We start from the raw sequence: 17587 nt of genomic DNA on the forward strand, positions 1-17587 counted from the left end.
TAATTATTCTAACAGCTCGTTTTTGTAGAGTGAAAATGATTTTGAGATTTGTCTTACTATGACCCCAGAAGGTGAGGCCATAGGTAATAGCAGAATGTATATAAGCAAAGTAAACAGTTCTGCTAAATTCCCTACTACATGCAAAGCTAATAACACGTAATGTAAGCAAGCAGAGCTTAACTTATGAGAGAGATACAGGATGTGAGATTTCCAGTCTAAATTTTCGTCTATATGTACACCTAAGAATTTTGTGGTGGCAACTCTCACAATTTCTTAATTTTGTATTCTTAGATCCAGATCAGAGTGTGACTTCGTTTTCCTGTAATTGATATAATTGGTTTTAGAGATATTTATGGTTAATTTGTTCATTTCAAACCAATTTTGCAAATATTCTATAACTCTGGTTGCAGATGTTGGCAATACCCGGTTTATGTCAGTTACTACAATGTTTGTGTCATCCGCAAACAGAGTTATGTGAGTACCATTATTGGAATCTTGATATCATTTATGTAAAGAAGAAATAGGAGAGGTTCTAGAACACTCCCCTGCGGTACCCCAATTGGCACAGTCTGAATATCCGATCTGTAAACAATACTTTGGTTTTTACTGTTTGTTGTTGTAATTTCTACTGCCTGTTTCCTATTATGGAGATATGACTGACACCACTTTTTTGCCACTCCTCATATACCGACATATTCTAATTTGTCTAGCTGGATATCATGTTGGACAGCATCAAATGCCTTTGATAAGTCCAAGTTTATTCCTATTGTACTGTTGTTCCTATCTAGCCCCGTTAAAATATTTTCAATGAACTGGGTGATGGCTGACTCTGTACTCATTCCTTTGCAAAAGCCGTGTTGGTTTACAGACAATAGTATGAATTTCTCGAGGTAATTTGTAATTCTGTTTTTCATTACTGTCTCTATTACTTTTGAAAGTAGCGATAATAAAGCTATTGGTCTATAGTCTCCAACTTCATGTATATTTCCCTTTTTATACAATGGTTTTCTTTTTGCAATTTTTAATCGTTGTGAAAAGACTCCTTCTGACAATGATATGTTTATGATGTGTGAGAGTGGTTCTGATATGACACTAGCACATCTCGTCATGACTGAACAAGGTACCTCGTCAATCCCTGAGGACATTTTATTCTTCATTGTTTTTATTATTCGATTAACTTCCAATTTGTTTGTGTGAGGTAGCAATATTGAATTAACACTTTGTTCTCCTGGGATTGATGTTCTACTAATCCTAGAACAATTTTTACTCAGGTTGATTGGACTGTTTATGAAGTAGTCATTAACATAATTTGCTAAAGTAAGATCTCTGACTAGTGCACCTTGATCATCTTTTAAAACAAAGTCACCTAGATTTCTAACATTTTTGCTAGGGTCTATTTCTTTTTTTACTACTTTCCATATAGCTTTCGATTTGTTTGGTGATCCAGCAATTACACTGTCATTGCGCATTGTCTTGGCTTTATTGATCACCTTCCTGTAAATTTTCTTATATGTCTTAACAAAATCTGTGAAGTGTTCGTCTTTGTTGTCTTTTTTGAGTTGACTGATATGTTTTAGTGTTTGACTAGATACTCCAATAGCAGGTGTTATCCACTGGCTTGTGTTCTTAGGCATGACATTGATCTTTGTGAGCTTTTTTGGAAAACACATCTCAAATAGGGACATGAATGTACTAGAAAAAGCATTGAAAGATTCCTCGTTTGTTGTTTGTGCCACACCCATGCACTAAGTTCAAGCTGTAGGCACAGATGACAGTAATTAAATACACATGGTTATGCACAGCACATTTATTCACAGTGATACACATACACCGAAAAGTTATAATAATTACACTGAAAATGTTCACATGGGCGATCATTTGACCATGGTGAATGGCTCGACCACTGATGGTACACACTCCTCATTGATCGGGCACACAATACAGACTCATTTCCATGGTAGACAAAGGACGTCTGTCCAGCTGAGCATGCGAATTTTCTCTTGTCTCGCGGGTGCCATTTAATTTGCGAGTGCAAGAAATGTAGTGAACGATTGATGGCTGTCCAATTTGTGTATGCGACAGTTGGGAGTATGCATTGTGCTCGACGCACGTGGGCCGTGGATGGCGAGATCGCAGAAAATGCAGCCGTCCATGGAGTAACAGCAGCTAGCTTGCACTGGTGTCTCTCTTTGTGTCCTGTGCGCCAATCGGCGCCGCATCATTGCCGTGCTTTGGCCTGATGGTACTTTAGTGCGGTGGTGCATGTGGACGAATGTCGGCTCGTTGACTGTGTCATCTATAATTGCTGTGCTGCTGTATGAGGCTGCCACACAGATACACCCCTTTGGGGAGCAGAGCTCGGTAGGTGTGAGAGGCGAAAGTGTTCTGTCTACGGACAGCATATGTTTGGGTTTGGGGCGCTTGTGATGACGTCAGTGTGAGCTCGGTGGCGGCTCACGTCCGCACGAGCGCGAAGGCGGCAGTGTGTGACGTCATGAGCGGATGGTGGGGCATGCAGGAGTATGTTTCTGTGCGACCCGCTAGAAGATCAATGCCCAGTAGCACTGTGCGGTAACTGCCTGTAGCAATGAGTTCAAATAGCTCTAATGGGTCTGAGCACTATGGACTTAACATCTGAGGTCATCAGTCCCCTAGAACTTAAAACTACCTACACCTAACTAACCTAAGAACATCACACACATCCATGCTCAAGGCAGGATTCGAACCTGCGACCATAGCGGTCATGCGCCTAGAACCGCTCGGCCATTCCAGCCAGCAGCAATGAGTGACTGCAGATCTAGTGTGCAGATGTTGGAGCAGAGAACACGGATGCACAAACAACCTCTCGTTAATTGCTATGAAGGATAAGAAATGAGATGTTGGTGAAGATGCACTGTTTATAACACAAACATTGAATTCAGATACAAATAATGGAGATCTCCTTAAATGTGGGAAAAAAATTAACAAAACTTTCAAAGAGACGACTGTTCATAAAACACAGTTTTTTGTTTCACAAATCCAGCGCAGAAGCACAGTGCAGCACTCGATCTGGTCCAAGCACTCGCAGCATCAGAGACTATGGAGAGTTTAACACGTGCAAATGTGATGTCATTGAGGCCTGAATATGGCCTCTGGAGCTGCGGCAGACATACCTGGCGGCGCAGGAGGTGGTGTCCAGAGCTCAACAGAGACACAACACAGAAACCAGCTTGGGAGTCAATCCAGCCTCAACGCCCAAAGTGGAGGGTGCTCAGGGACATGACGGTGATTCCAGTAGCTGCGACAGGCAAACAGCTGGTGAAATGGGGTTTTCGGTCTGGCACTCGACTGGAGATCTGTTGTTAGCCGGTGAGGCAGCCCACCAGAGACAGGGTCTCAATGGTGGTGCATGGGGGCTGCTGTTTTCGACATGATGTCCTTATGACGCAGCACAGGCATTTGAAGAAAACACAGTGGCCAACATGCATGACGTAATCCGTGACGGGGCCAGGTGTTGCGTCTGTGTGGGGAATGGTCCAGGCGGCTGCCTGGATGGAATGAGGGTAGGCTGAAGTGCACATGGCTGCTTGGTGGCAGCTGGTGGAGCATTTGAATCACTGGCAACTGCTGAGGCGAGCTCTGCCTGGACCATTGCCTGCAGAGCATCATTCGATAACCAAGTCCTCTGCTGGGTCGAAGAAGTGGACGTCGATCGATTCTGTCATGACGTACTGGTTTAACCCTGTTGATCGAGACTTTATCCAGCCTACCATTATTCTCGATCCCCAGCGTCTTATGACTGTGGGTTATCATGCAGTGTGGTCCCAAGTAGGGTGGCGAAAATGGTGGCTGTACTCTGTTTGTGCACAGAATCACACATGTGCACTGTTGCACATCTGTGTGTATGAAGGCTTTGCTTTACTTGGTCAGTGGGTGCGGTCGGATGCCGTCCATGTGACTGAATTGGCTTTCTGCCAGTGGAGGGGCTGAGGTATCGTGTGACTGTGGTACTTCCTCTTTGAATTCCCCAAATGACTGACTGTAGACGAGATCTACAGGTGAGATGCTGATCTCTTCCTTCAGTGTCACTTGCAGGCCAAGGAATAAGGAGCAGTAGTGCTTCCACACAGATGGTATCATGACATGTCAGAGACACCTTCAGCGTCTGATGAAGCTGCTCGACCTATAACTATATTTGTTTACGGTTCATTTACATTTTTATAATTTTTTTTGCTTTAATTTTTTCGCATATTGGTACTATATTTATTGTATATGTAAAGTAAAGTGTACTATAATAGAGATTGAAGTTCTTTGCATTGTATGTGAGTAATGTACGTAAAATACCATGTAAATTGTTTATTACATTAAATAATTTTCTGATGGCTTCTCGTATTTAAAAATATTTGTGTATTGTATATAAATTGTTCATATTGATGTAAATATGACAATATAAGAAATAGTCATGATTAGCAACAATATAAGAAAAGGTGTTATGTAAAAACAGTGTGCTTTTGTTTAAAACGAAAGAGGCTTTGGGGAGTGGAAAAGGTAGCAAGGGTGAACTGGCACACTACCGAGAACAAGCACAGAAAGTAAGTCACACTGACTGTAGGCAGTAGTGATTGAGGCAACGCCTTTGTGGAGCAGGAGAAGCTTTGTCTGCAAATTCGCACTAAATGCCTTGGATGGAGACTGCAAACGGCTTACAACATAGCTGTGAGTTGTTGGGCTACTGAATGTAGAATTGAACGATGCCAAGAAGAGAAATTCAATACATACAGCAAGAGATTTGCAGGCCATAATATGGGTTGTGTAGCCGCCATGATTGTTCACCACAGTCAAGCCTACAGCCACCAGATAAGACTTTTTTTAGTAAATTTATATTTGTACAGTGTGAACCATTAATTTAAAGTATGTTTCAATAATCATTCTTAAACTTTAAAGAATATGGTCCACCCTGTTATTTCATCGTAATCATACACATATATAGGGTCCCTTCCTGGTGTTTGATGAATCTGAGTATCCTATTTTAGTTCAAAGAATAATAGCTTTTGAAAGTAAATTCCAGTAAGAAAGAGGTTTTCTCGAAGTGAAATGTTCGATATAAAAAGTGTGTGCTTTAGTATCTAAGTATTTTAGTATTTAAGTTGTTTATTATAGAAAATTCTTTTCTATAGCTCCCCCCCCCCCCCCCCCCCCCCCCTCCTGCCCATATTTTTTTAGCTTTCCTGAAGATATCTACTTGGCTTTTTCTCTTTTAAAAACGTAATGTATAAGGATGTAGTAGTCTTAAAGAATGTCCAGTGTCTGCACCAACACTGTTTACGTGGAGTAATATATTTGAAGAACTAAATTAAAGAGTAGGAAGAAAGTAGGCAAGAGCTCATACTTCTGCTTTTCCAATACTTCACTGTTTCATTGCCTGGATAGGCTGGCGACCTTTAGTACATGTTCTGGAACACTAAATGACCTTGGAACTGAGCTGTCCTAGCTTCAATATAATATTATTCATACTGCATTTCTATTTAACTGCTGGGTAAAATCTTGGGAAAAGAGTTGAATAGTCTGATTTACTTATTATCCATTAGACACAACGTAGGGTCAAATCTCTACTCTGCATTGTGTACTGGATGAGCAAGAAGCGCCACTTCGGTGTGGCATCATTTAGATACAGTAAATAAAACTTTGCTCCATTTTGTGTGTACAGGTAATGGGAGCCCTTCGTTTCACCATGGTGCCACGTTGAGCTGCAGTCAGGGGTTCGATCACCGCAGCAGCGTTTGCAGATGGCGCCGGTAGAAGCTGATCATCCAGAGATAACAAGGAGGCCTTTGTGAGTGGGTGTGACAGGTTCAGGATCTCCTGCACTTTGTCTGGCAGAGGTGTGGATCTGGTAGGGGTGATTAGGTGACCGAGAAACTCAGTCTCATTGACCCAAAATAAGCATTTCAATGGACTGATCACTATCCCAGCCTCACTGAGGCGCCGGAAAATGGTTGTCAGGTGGCTGCAGTTGAGTTCGAGCATCTTTTCGAATGGAAAGGCGTCGTTCAGGTGCGTGAAGCAGCTTGGTAAACCTCCCAAGATACGCTGCCAAGTCTGGGCAGCACTCCTAAGGCTGAACATCCTGAAAATAGTCTTGAAGAGCCTGAAGAGAGTTGTAATCATGGGTTTCTCTGTGTGCTCAGGTGCTTCGGGGATCTGCCTGTATGCCTTCATTCAGTCGCTTTTACTAAACACGGTCACACCTGCCAAAGCATGGCTCAGGTTCAACAGATGTGGCACCAGATATCTGTCTCGTACTGTCCTTGAATTTAGCGTGCGGTAGTCGCCACATGGGCGCCATGAATTGTCCTTTTTGGGCACCAAATATAAAGCAGATGACACGTTGTCACAACACTGCCTCGAACTTGGCCTTTGCAACTGTGAGTTCTGCGGTTGCGAGATTACATGGGCGGCAAGAGATGAGGGGGGTCTGGGGTGGTGATGATATGGTGGAGGGTTGAATGCTTGACGACCTGCAGCGCCACAGACAGTCGAGTTACCTTCAGAAATTTGTTTAGAACGTCCGTGAACGGTCTGGGGCATGCCACAGGTTTAATAGTGAAGAAGGTGGCCTGCTATTGTTGTCCCACTATCTTCAGACTCTTCGTAGTCTCGATCAACTGTGGGTTTGCAAAATACGCAAGCAACTGGTAGTATCCAAGGCAATCTGTACCTTGGACTGGCGCGCTTACATTGGCCACACAAATGTGTGGCGCAGTCCAAAATCCACATTTTGATGATGAGTACCATACGTTTTTATGGCGGAATCGTTTGCTGTGGTGAGGCACAGTATTTTGGTCTTCCTGCGAGCTTTTAACATGGTTCTAGGCAAAATCGATAAATCACGCTCCCACCCCATTCTGCCACAAACAGACGATTCAATATAGCACTGCAGCTGGGAGTGTCTAGGTCCAGTCACAGCTGGCGTTTGAGTGCTAGCAAGGGATACAGGACCTGATTGCCTCACTGCCGAAATGGGTGTGGTACTAGCAGATTCCGCTTGGAGACTGATATGACATTAGTGGGGTACTGTCAGAGCAGCTGTTCCTGCAGTGCTGGCCGTGCGAACCATGCTGCTCATAGCCTGGTCTGCTGCTGCTGTGGTACCTACTGCCCTCTTGCCGTGAGCCCGTCAACCAGTTTACCTGAGCTGAGCACTAACACCTGGGTGCCATTGTATTATTGCTCTAAGTCCTCTTGCAAAGGGACACACTAAAAGTACCGAGACACACGCAAAGAAAACATACACAAAAAGAATAAAAGAGAAAAACAGTAAACTTCGAACAGAAAAAAATATAACCAAGAAATTAAAAGAAAAACTACAAACTAACAACTTCATAGTCACAACAGCTGATAGAGGAAACAGTACAGTACTGAACAATAAAGAACAATATAAAGAAAAAACTAAAGATTTCATCTCCTCTAGCAGTATCACAAAACCAAAATCTGATCCAACAGCATGCTTCTTGACATACATAAAAAACAACCTAAAAGACACCGACACATACTCACAGATAAACAAAAACTACACATCACACAGAAGAACCCAAAAGCACCGACACTCAGAAGCCAACCCAAGGTACAGAAACCCCACATTCCAATGAGACCTGTTAATAATTTCATGAACACACTATCATACCATGTGGCAAGACACATGAAGAAAATCATAATGCGACATTATGAAATGAAAAACAACAGAACAGTGAAAAACACAAAGGAACTCATAACACAATAAAAGACTTACACATACCACAAACTTTATCACTCATCTCTCTCGACATAGAGAACATGTACATGCCAATACCCACTGCAGACACAATAAAACTAATTGAAGAAAACTTACTGATATACAAAAAACAACCTTCAGACAATGTTAATGAAATAACTAAAACCCTCAAAGCAACCACATCCCAAAATTACTTCTACTTTGAAAATGAATTTTACTTACAAGACGGTGGGCTTCCAATAGGATCCCCAATTTCAGCAACACTGGCAAACGTGAATCATGGACCTTGCCGTTGGTGGGGAGGCTTGCGTGCCTCAGCGATACAGATAGCCGTACCATAGGTGCAACCACAACGGAGGGGTATCTGTTGAGGGGCCAGACAAACATGTGGTTCCTGAAGAGGGGCAGCAGCCTTTTCAGTAGTTGCAGGGGCAACAGCCTGGATGATTGACTGATCTTGTCTTGCAACACTAACCAAAACGGCCTTGCAGTGCTGGTACTGCGAACGGCTGAAAGCAAGGGGAAACTACAGCCGTAATTTTTCCCGAGGACATGCAGCTTTACTGTATGGTTAAATGATGATGGTGTCCTCTTGGATAAAATATTCCGGAGGTAAAATGGTCCCCCATTCCGATCTCTGGGCGCGGACTACTCAAGAGGACGTTGTTATCAGGAGAAAGAAAACTGGCATTCTACAGATCAGAGCGTGGAATGTCAGATCCCTTAATAGGGCAGGTAGGTTAGAAAATTTAAAAACGGAAATGGATAGGTTGAAGTTAGACATAGTGGGAATTAGTGAAGTTCGGTGGCAGGAGGAACAAGGCTTCTGGTCAGGTGAATACATGGTTATAAATACAAAATCAAATAGGGGTAATGCAGGAATAGGTTTAATAATGAGTAGAAAAATAGGAGTGTAGGTAAGCTACTATCAACGGCATAGTTGTTGTTGTTGTTGTGGTCTTCAGTCCTGAGACTGGTTTGATGCAGCTCTCCATGCTACTCTATCCTGTGCAAGCTTTTTCATCTCCCAGTACCTACTGCAACCTACATCCTTCTGAATCTGCTTAGTGTATTCATCTCTTGGTCTCCCTCTACGATTTTTACCCTCCACGCTGCCCTCCAATACTAAATTGGTGCTCCCTTAATGCCTCAGAACATGTCCTACGAACCGATCCCTTCTTCTAGTCAAGTTGTGCCACAAACTTCTCTTCTCCCCAATCCTATTCAATACTTCCTCATTAGTTATGTGATCTACCCATCTAATCTTCAGCATTCTTCTGTAGCACCACATTTCGAAAGCTTCTATTCCCTTCTTGTCCAAACTATTTATTGTCCATGTTTCACTTCCGTACATGGCTACACTCCATACAAATACTTTCAGAAATGACTTCCTGACACTTAAATCTATACTCGATGTTAACAAATTTCTCTTCTTCAGAAACGCTTTCCTTGCCATTGCCAGTCTACATTTTATATCCTCTCTACTTCGACCATCATCAGTTATTTTGCTCCCCAAATAGCAAAACGTCTTTACTACTTTAAGTGTCTCATTTCCTAATCTAATTCCCTCAGCATCACCTGACTTAATTAGACTATATTCCATTATCCTTGTTTTGCTTTTGTTGATGTTCATCTTACATCCTCCTTTCAAGACACTGTCCATTCCATTCAACTGCTCTTCCAAGTCCTTTGCTGTCTCTGACAGAATTACAATGTCATCGGCGAACCTCAAAGTTTTTATTTCTTCTCCATGAATTTTAATACCTACTCCGAATTTTTCTTTTGTTTCCTTTACTGCTTGCTCAATATACAGATTGAACAACATCGGGGAGAGGCTACAACCCTGTCTTACTCCCTTCCCAACCACTGCTTCCCTTTCATGTCCCTCGACCCTTATAACTGCCATCTGGTTCCTGTACAAATTGTAAATAGCCTTTCGCTCCCTGTATTTTACCCCTGCCACCTTTAGAATTTGAAAGAGAGTATTCCAGTCAACATTGTCAAAAGCTTTCTCTAAGTCTACAAATGCTAGAATCGTAGGTTTGCCTTTCCTTAATCTTTCTTCAGTCAGTATTGCCTCACGTGTTCCAGTGTTTTTACGGAATCCAAACTGATCTTCCCCGAGGTTGGCTTCTACTAGTTTTTCCATTCATCTGTAAAGAGTTCGTGTTAGTATTTTGCAGCTGTGACTTATTAAACTGATAGTTCGGTAATTTTCACATCTGTCAGCACCTGCTTTCTTTGGGATTGGAATTATTATATTCTTCTTGAAGTCTGAGGGTATTTCGCCTGTTTCATACATCTTGCTCACCAGATGGTAGAGTTTTGTCAGAACTGGCTCTCCCAAGGCCGCCAGTAGTTCCAATGGAATGTTGTCTACTCTGGGGGCCTTGTTTGGACTCAGATCTTTCAGTGTAACTCTTCACGCAGTATCATATCTCCCATTTCATCTTCATCTACATCCTCTTCCGTTTCCCTAATATTGTCCTCAAGTACATCGCCCTTGTATAGGCCCTCTATATACTCCTTCCACCTTTCTGCTTTCCCTTCTTTGCTTAGAACTGGGTTTCCATCTGAGCTCTTGATATTCATACAAGTCGTTCTCTTATCTCCAAAGATCCCTTTAATTTTCCTGTAGGCAGTATCTATCTTACCCCTAGTGAGATAGGCCTCTACATCCTTACATTTGTCCTCTAGCCATCCCTGCTTAGCCATATTGCACTTCCTGTCGATCTCATTTTTGAGACGTTTGTATTCCTTTTTGCCTGCTTCATTTATTTCATTTTTATATTTTCTCCTTTCATCAATTAAATTCAATATTTCTTTTGTTACCCAAGGATTTCTACTGGCCCTCGTCTTTTTACCTACTTGATCCTCTGCTGCCTTCGCTACTTCATCCCTCAAAGCTACACTTTCTTCTGCTACTGTATTTCTTTCCCCCATTCCTGTCAATTGTTCCCTAATGCTCTCCCTGAAACTTTGTACAACCTCTGGTTTAGTCAGTTTGTCCAGGTCCCATCTCCTTAAATTCCCACCTTTTGGCAGTTTCTTCAGTTTTAATCTACAGGTCATAACCAATAGATTGTGGTCAGAGTCCACATCTGCCCCTGGAAATGTCTTACAATTTAAAACCTGGTTCCTAAATCTCTGTCTTACCATTATATAATCTATCTGATACCTTTTAGTATCTCCAGGGTTCTTCCAAGTATACAACCTTCTTTCATGATTCTTAAACCAAGTGTTAGCTATGGTTATGTTGTGCTCTGTGCAAAATTCTACCAGGCGGCTTCCTCTTTCATTTCTTAGCCCCAATCCATATTCACCTACTATGTTTCCTTCTCTCCCTTTTCCTACACTCGAATTCCAGTCACCCATGACTATTAAATTTTCGTCTCCCTTCACAATCTGAATAATTTCTTTTATTTCATCATACATTTCTTCAATTTCTTCGTCATCTGCAGAGCTAGTTGGCATATAAACTTGTACTACTGTACTAGGTGTGGGCTTTGTATCTATCTTGGCCACAATAATGCGTTCACTATGCTGTTTGTAGTAGCTTACCCGCATTCCTATTTTCCTTTTCATTATTAAACCTACTCCTGCATTACCCCTATTTGATTTTGTGTTTATAGCCCTGTAGTCACCTGACCAGAAGTCTTGTTCCTCCTGCCACCGAACTTCACTAATTCCCACTATATCTAACTCCAAGCTATCCATTTTCCTTTTTAAATTTTCTAATCTACCTGCCCGATTAAGGGATCTGACATTCCACGCTCCGAATCGTAGAACGCCAGTTTTCTTTCTCCTGATAACGACATCCTCTTGAGTAGTCCCCGCCCGGAGATCCGAATGGGGTACTATTTTATCTCCGGAATATTTTACCCAAGAGGACGACATCATCATTTAATCATACAGTAAAGCTGCATGCCCTTGGGAAAAATACATACAGCATAGTGAACGCATTATTGTGGCCAAGATAGACACGAAGCGCATGCCTACTACAGTAATACAAGTTTATATGCCTACTAGCTCTACAGATGACGGAGGAATTGATGAAATGTATGATGAGAAATTATTCAGGTAGTGAAGGGAGACGAAAATTTAATAGTCATGGGTGACTGGAATTCGAGTGTAGGAAAAGGGAGAGAAGGAAACATAGTGGGTGAATATGGATTGGGGGAGAGAAATGAAAGAGGAGGCCGTCTGGTAGAATTTTGCACAGAGCATAACTTAATCATTGCTAACACTTGGTTCAAGAATCGTAAAAGAAGGTTGTATACATGGAAGAATCCTGGAGATACTAGAAGGTATCAGATAGATTATATAATGGTAAGACAGAGATTTAGGAATCAGGTTTTAAATTGTAAGACATTTCCAGGGGCAGATGTGGACTCTGACCACAATCTATTGGTCATGAGCTGTAGATTAAAACTGAAGAATCTGCAAAAAGGTGGGAATTTAAGGAGATGGGACCTGGACAAACTGACTAAACCAGAGGTTGTACAGAGTTTCAGGGAGAGCATTAGGGAACAACTGACAGGAATGGGGGAAAGAAATACAGTAGCAGAAGAAAGGGTAGCTTTGAGGGATGAAGTAGCGAAGGCAGCAGAGGATCAAGTAGGTAAAAAGACGAGGGCCAGTAGAAATCCTTGGGTAACAGAAGAAATATTGAATTTAATTGATGAAAGGAGAAAATATAAAAATGAAACAAATGAAGCAGGCAAAAAGGAATACAAACGTCTCAAAAATGAGATCGACAGGAAGTGCAATATGGCTAAGCAGGGATGGCTAGAGGACAAATGTAAGGATGTAGAGGCCTATCTCACTAGGGGTAAGATAGATACTGCCTACAGGAAAATTAAGGGGATCTTTGGAGATAAGAGAACGACTTGTATGAATATCAAGAGCTCAGATGGAAACCCAGTTCTAAGCAAAGAAGGGAAAGCAGAAAGGTGGAAGGAGTATATAGAGGGCCTATACAAGGGCGATGTACTTGAGGACAATATTAGGGAAACGGAAGAGGATGTAGATGAAGATGAAATGGGAGATATGATACTGCGTGAAGAGTTACACTGAAAGATCTGAGTCCAAACAAGGCCCCCAGAGTAGACAACATTCCATTGGAACTACTGACGGCCTTGGGAGAGCCAGTTCTGACAAAACTCTACCATCTGGTGAGGAAGGTGTATGAGACAGGCGAAATACCCTCAGACTTCAAGAAGAATATAAAATTCCAATCTCAAACAATGCAGGTGCTGACAGATGTGAAAATTACCGAACAATCAGTTTAATATGTCACGGATGCAAAATACTATCGCGAATTCTTTACAGACGAATGGAAAAACTGGTAGAAGCCGATCTCGGGGAAGATCAGTTTGGTTTCCTTAGAAAAATTGGAACACGTGAGGCAATACTGACCCTATGACTTATCTTAGAAAATAGATTAAGGAAAGGCAAACCTACCTATCTAGCATTTGTAGACTCAGAAAAAGCTTTTGACAATGTTGACTGGAATACTCTCTTTCAAATTCTAAAAGTGGCAGGGGTAAAATACAGGGAGCGAAAGGCTATTTACAATTTGTACAGAAACCAGATGGCAGTTATAAGAGTCGAGGGGCATGAAAGGGAAGCAGTGGTTGGGAAGGGAGTGAGACAGGGTTGTAGCATGTCCCCGATGTTATTGAATCTGTATATTGAGCAAGCAGTAAAGGAAACAAAAGAAAAATTTGGAGTAGGTATTAAAGTCCATGGAGAAGAAATAAAAATGTTGAGGTTCGCCGATGATAGTGTAATTCTGTCAGAGACAGCAAAGGACTTGGAAGAGCAGTTGAAAGTGTCTTGAAAGGAGGATATAAGATGAACATCAACAAAAGCAAAATGAGGATAATGGAATGTAGTCGAATTAAGTTGGGTGATGCTGAGGGAATTAGATTAGGAAATGGACACTTAAAGTAGTAAAGGAGTTTTGCTATTTGGGGAACAAAATAACTGAAGATGGTCGAAGTAGAGAAGACATAAAATGTAGACTAGCAATGGCAAGGAAAGCTTTTCTGAAGAAGAGAAATTTGTTAACATCGAGTATAGATTTAAGTGTCAGGAAGTCATTTCTGAAAGTATTTGTATGGAGTGTAGCCATGTATGGAAGTGAAACATGGACGATAAATAGTTTGGTCAAGAAGAGAATAGAAGCTTTCGAAATGTGGTGCTACAGAAGAATGCTGAAGATTAGATGGGTAGATCACATAACTAATGAGGAGGTATTAAATAGAATTGGGAAGGACAGGACTTTGTTGCACAACCTGACAAAAGGAAGGAACCAGTTCGGTAGGACATGTTCTGAGGCATCAAGGGATCACAAATTTCGCATTGGAGGGCAGTGTGGATGGTAAAAATCATAGACGGAGACCAAGAGATTAATACACTAAACAGATTCAGAAGGATGTAGGTTGCAGTAAGTACTGGGAGATGAAGAAGCTTGCACAGGATAGAGTAGCATGGAGAGCTGCATCAAACCAGTCTCAGGACTGAATGGAACAACAACAACACAGCAAACGTATTCATCAAACACACAGAAAACACAATCTTTGATACAGTCATCACAAAGAAAGGATACAAAATTTTTTACTGGTACAGATATGTGAATGACATAATGTGTGTGGTAGATGAACCAACAGAGGAAATTGATAAAGTGCATACAGATATAAACAACATGCATAAATATATTGAATTCATCATGGAAAAAGAAACACAAAAGAAAATACATTTCTTGGATATAACAATAAAGAGAGACAACAATAAACACACATCTGACGTCTTCAGAAAGCCAACAACCACAGACATAATTATACATGCTTCATCCAACCAACTGAAAAATCAAAAATTAGCAGCCCTACGACACGTTACACAGACTAAATAACATCCCATTCAGCAAAGAAAATTATGAAAAAGAGTTACAAACAATACAACTCATACAAACTTCCTTTCAGAGTAAAACTGTGTGCTGGACCAAGACTCGAACAATTGCCTTTCATGGGCAACTTCTCCACCATCTGAGCTACCCAAGCACGACTCACGCCCCATCCTCACTACTTTACTTCTGCCAGTACCTCGTCTCCTACCTTCTAAACTTCAAAGAAGCTCCTGTGAACCTTGCAGAACTAGCACTCCTGGAAGAAGTGGTACTGCGAGACATGGCTTAGCCACAGCCTGGAGCTATTCATTCTGAATACAACTCATAGCCACAAACAATGGTTACAACTCTCATATAGTACAAAAACTCAACCAAAAAATTAAAACACAACTAAAGAAAAATGAAAACAAGCAAAGCACATAAAACACAAAAGAACTCCATGGACACTACAACACACACGGAAACACAAAACAGTAACACTCATGACATAAATAACAGAAAAAAATGGTACACACTTACATACAAACACAAAGCAACACAGAAGATAGCAAACATACTAAAGAATCAGAGCTTACCCATAGCTTACAGAACAAGAAACACACTTCAGTCATATTTACTAACAACAGATAAACCAGATAAATACCAAGGAGGAAGTATATACCAGCTAGATTGCCAAGAATGTAAATCAGTATACCTGGGGAAGACAAGCAGAAACTTCAAAACTAGTTACAAAGAACATGTAATAAGTTGGACATATGAAAATAGCCATTCTACCTTCGCCAAACGCCTGATAAAACATGGACATAAATCATCTAACATGGAACGTGACATGATAGTTATCAGAGTGAATAATCACAACAAAAAGCTTCTGACATTGCAAGAAAACTTTCACACACAAAGAGCCATTGCAATGGAAAAGAAGGTACTCAACGACCAAATCCATATAAGCAATACACATATTAAAATGAAACACCATCTCAAGAATGAATTACAAACACACACACACACACACACACACACACACACACACACACACACACACACACACCAAACAAAAGACGACAGACAAACACACAACAACAGTTGGCAACATTACACAGCGAAAGCATATATATGTTGATCACAAATTGGGAAGTGCAAGCGATACATGCGATGTGACCAATGCCTGAAATCGGCCAGCAGGACTACACGCACGAGTTAACAGTGCTGGAAATCGTAAGTAACACCAAACCATAACTTCACATGACGAAAATTGTGCTGCAAAAGTTGATTCTAACCTAAAAAACGAAAGCAAAACACGACTAAGTGTTACATAGCAGCACATTGTATCTAGCACATAATACGTTTGTGGGGCCTCTGGCATGAAGCACGATGTCTTTGAACCGATGTTCTTTGACTTTACTTTTAGTTCACTTTGTCTGTGTCTCGCTGCACGCCATATTCGACAGCTTCTCTTGTATTTGCTTTTGTCAGTGTTAAAATAAAATGTTCATCCGACTGCAAAAGTGTGTTATTATGGTTCTACGCCACGTAATATCCACAATGGTGACCCTGACATAATTTTGTGCTTCTTTTCATTTTTAACGAACTTCGTGTGCAGGTCCACATTGTCCTCAGAACAATGGATCCACCAGTGTCGTTTCTGCCAGTGACTCGCACCCTATTACCTGTACTTGCGTTTTTACTAGCGTTCCCAATGTACATTTGGTTAAAAATGAACAATTACCTGGCCCCAACCATGCTGGCAGCCACTTAACCATTACTGGCCCAACATGGCCACTGTGAAATGCTACTACGTAGCAAAGCCTGCTGCACAATCAGTGCACGCCGCTTGGTGACATTGTGAACGATAACCATGAGAAGGATGTTGTGTTTCACACCTCAGCTAAACAGTCGCCTTCGAGTTGGTTTGATGTACTGAGAACTGTAATTGGAACGTTAATGTACACAACAAGGGGTTGCACATTCTTATATGCCTGACATCAGTGCAAACCCCACACCTCCACGCCATCTCGGCAACATCAGTCGCCTCAACCGCGCCGGTTTCTTTTGTCACACCATGCTCGCCTTCTGCCCGCTCTCGTAATGGAATCGGCAGTTTCATCCGCCCCAGATCCCAGATCAGCGGCCCCTTGGCTGCATCGCAACCACCTTCCGCCTACTGTTGCAACAGTACTGGCCATCACGCCCACGCTGCACCCACCTCCTGGCCCGCAATTCGGACACATCGTACCGTCGGTTGCACCTGGTCACTCCACAGCATGTGCTGCCTGTGGCCGCCCCCCTACACAGACTTCTAGTGATGCACCGTCCACCGCTACTGCACTCCCGGCATCAGGTGCTTCCTACACCCCTAACACAGATCTTCACGTCCCTGTACTGCATCAACATGTGTTACCCGGCAGATTTCCTAAGCTGCCTGCATTACAAAAGGACAACTGCAAGACGTGGTTCACATTGGTGGATCATCTACTGGATATCCACAGGATTTTGGATGACGCCGCACGTTTCTCATCAGTGATCTGCTCCTCTCACCGCCTGCCCCCCTCCCCCCCCAAGTATTTAATGGCAAAAACATTACTTACTGAACGCCTTTCTCGCCCTCCAGCAGAGGCTATCCACCACATCATCCATGATGAGCATCTCGACGACCGCACACCTTTGCAGCTTTGGCGGTGCCTTCATGCATTAATTGATGACCAACCTCTACCAGACACTGCACTGTGGACCTTGTGGATGGCCAAGCTTCTGACGGACCTACAATTCTACAACTTCACCTACTATGTCTTGTAGCACACCCTCTCGATGTCCATCTGCCTATGTCCGATCAGGCCTACGCAATCATTTGACACAGACACCATCTGTCACAGATGACATTGCCTTTACCTTCAGTTGGGATGCCTGCATCTTCGGTTCTGCACCCTGCC

The sequence above is a fragment of the Schistocerca americana genome, chromosome 2 (assembly GCF_021461395.2).
Source record: "Schistocerca americana isolate TAMUIC-IGC-003095 chromosome 2, iqSchAmer2.1, whole genome shotgun sequence".
NCBI lineage: Eukaryota > Metazoa > Arthropoda > Insecta > Orthoptera > Acrididae > Schistocerca > Schistocerca americana.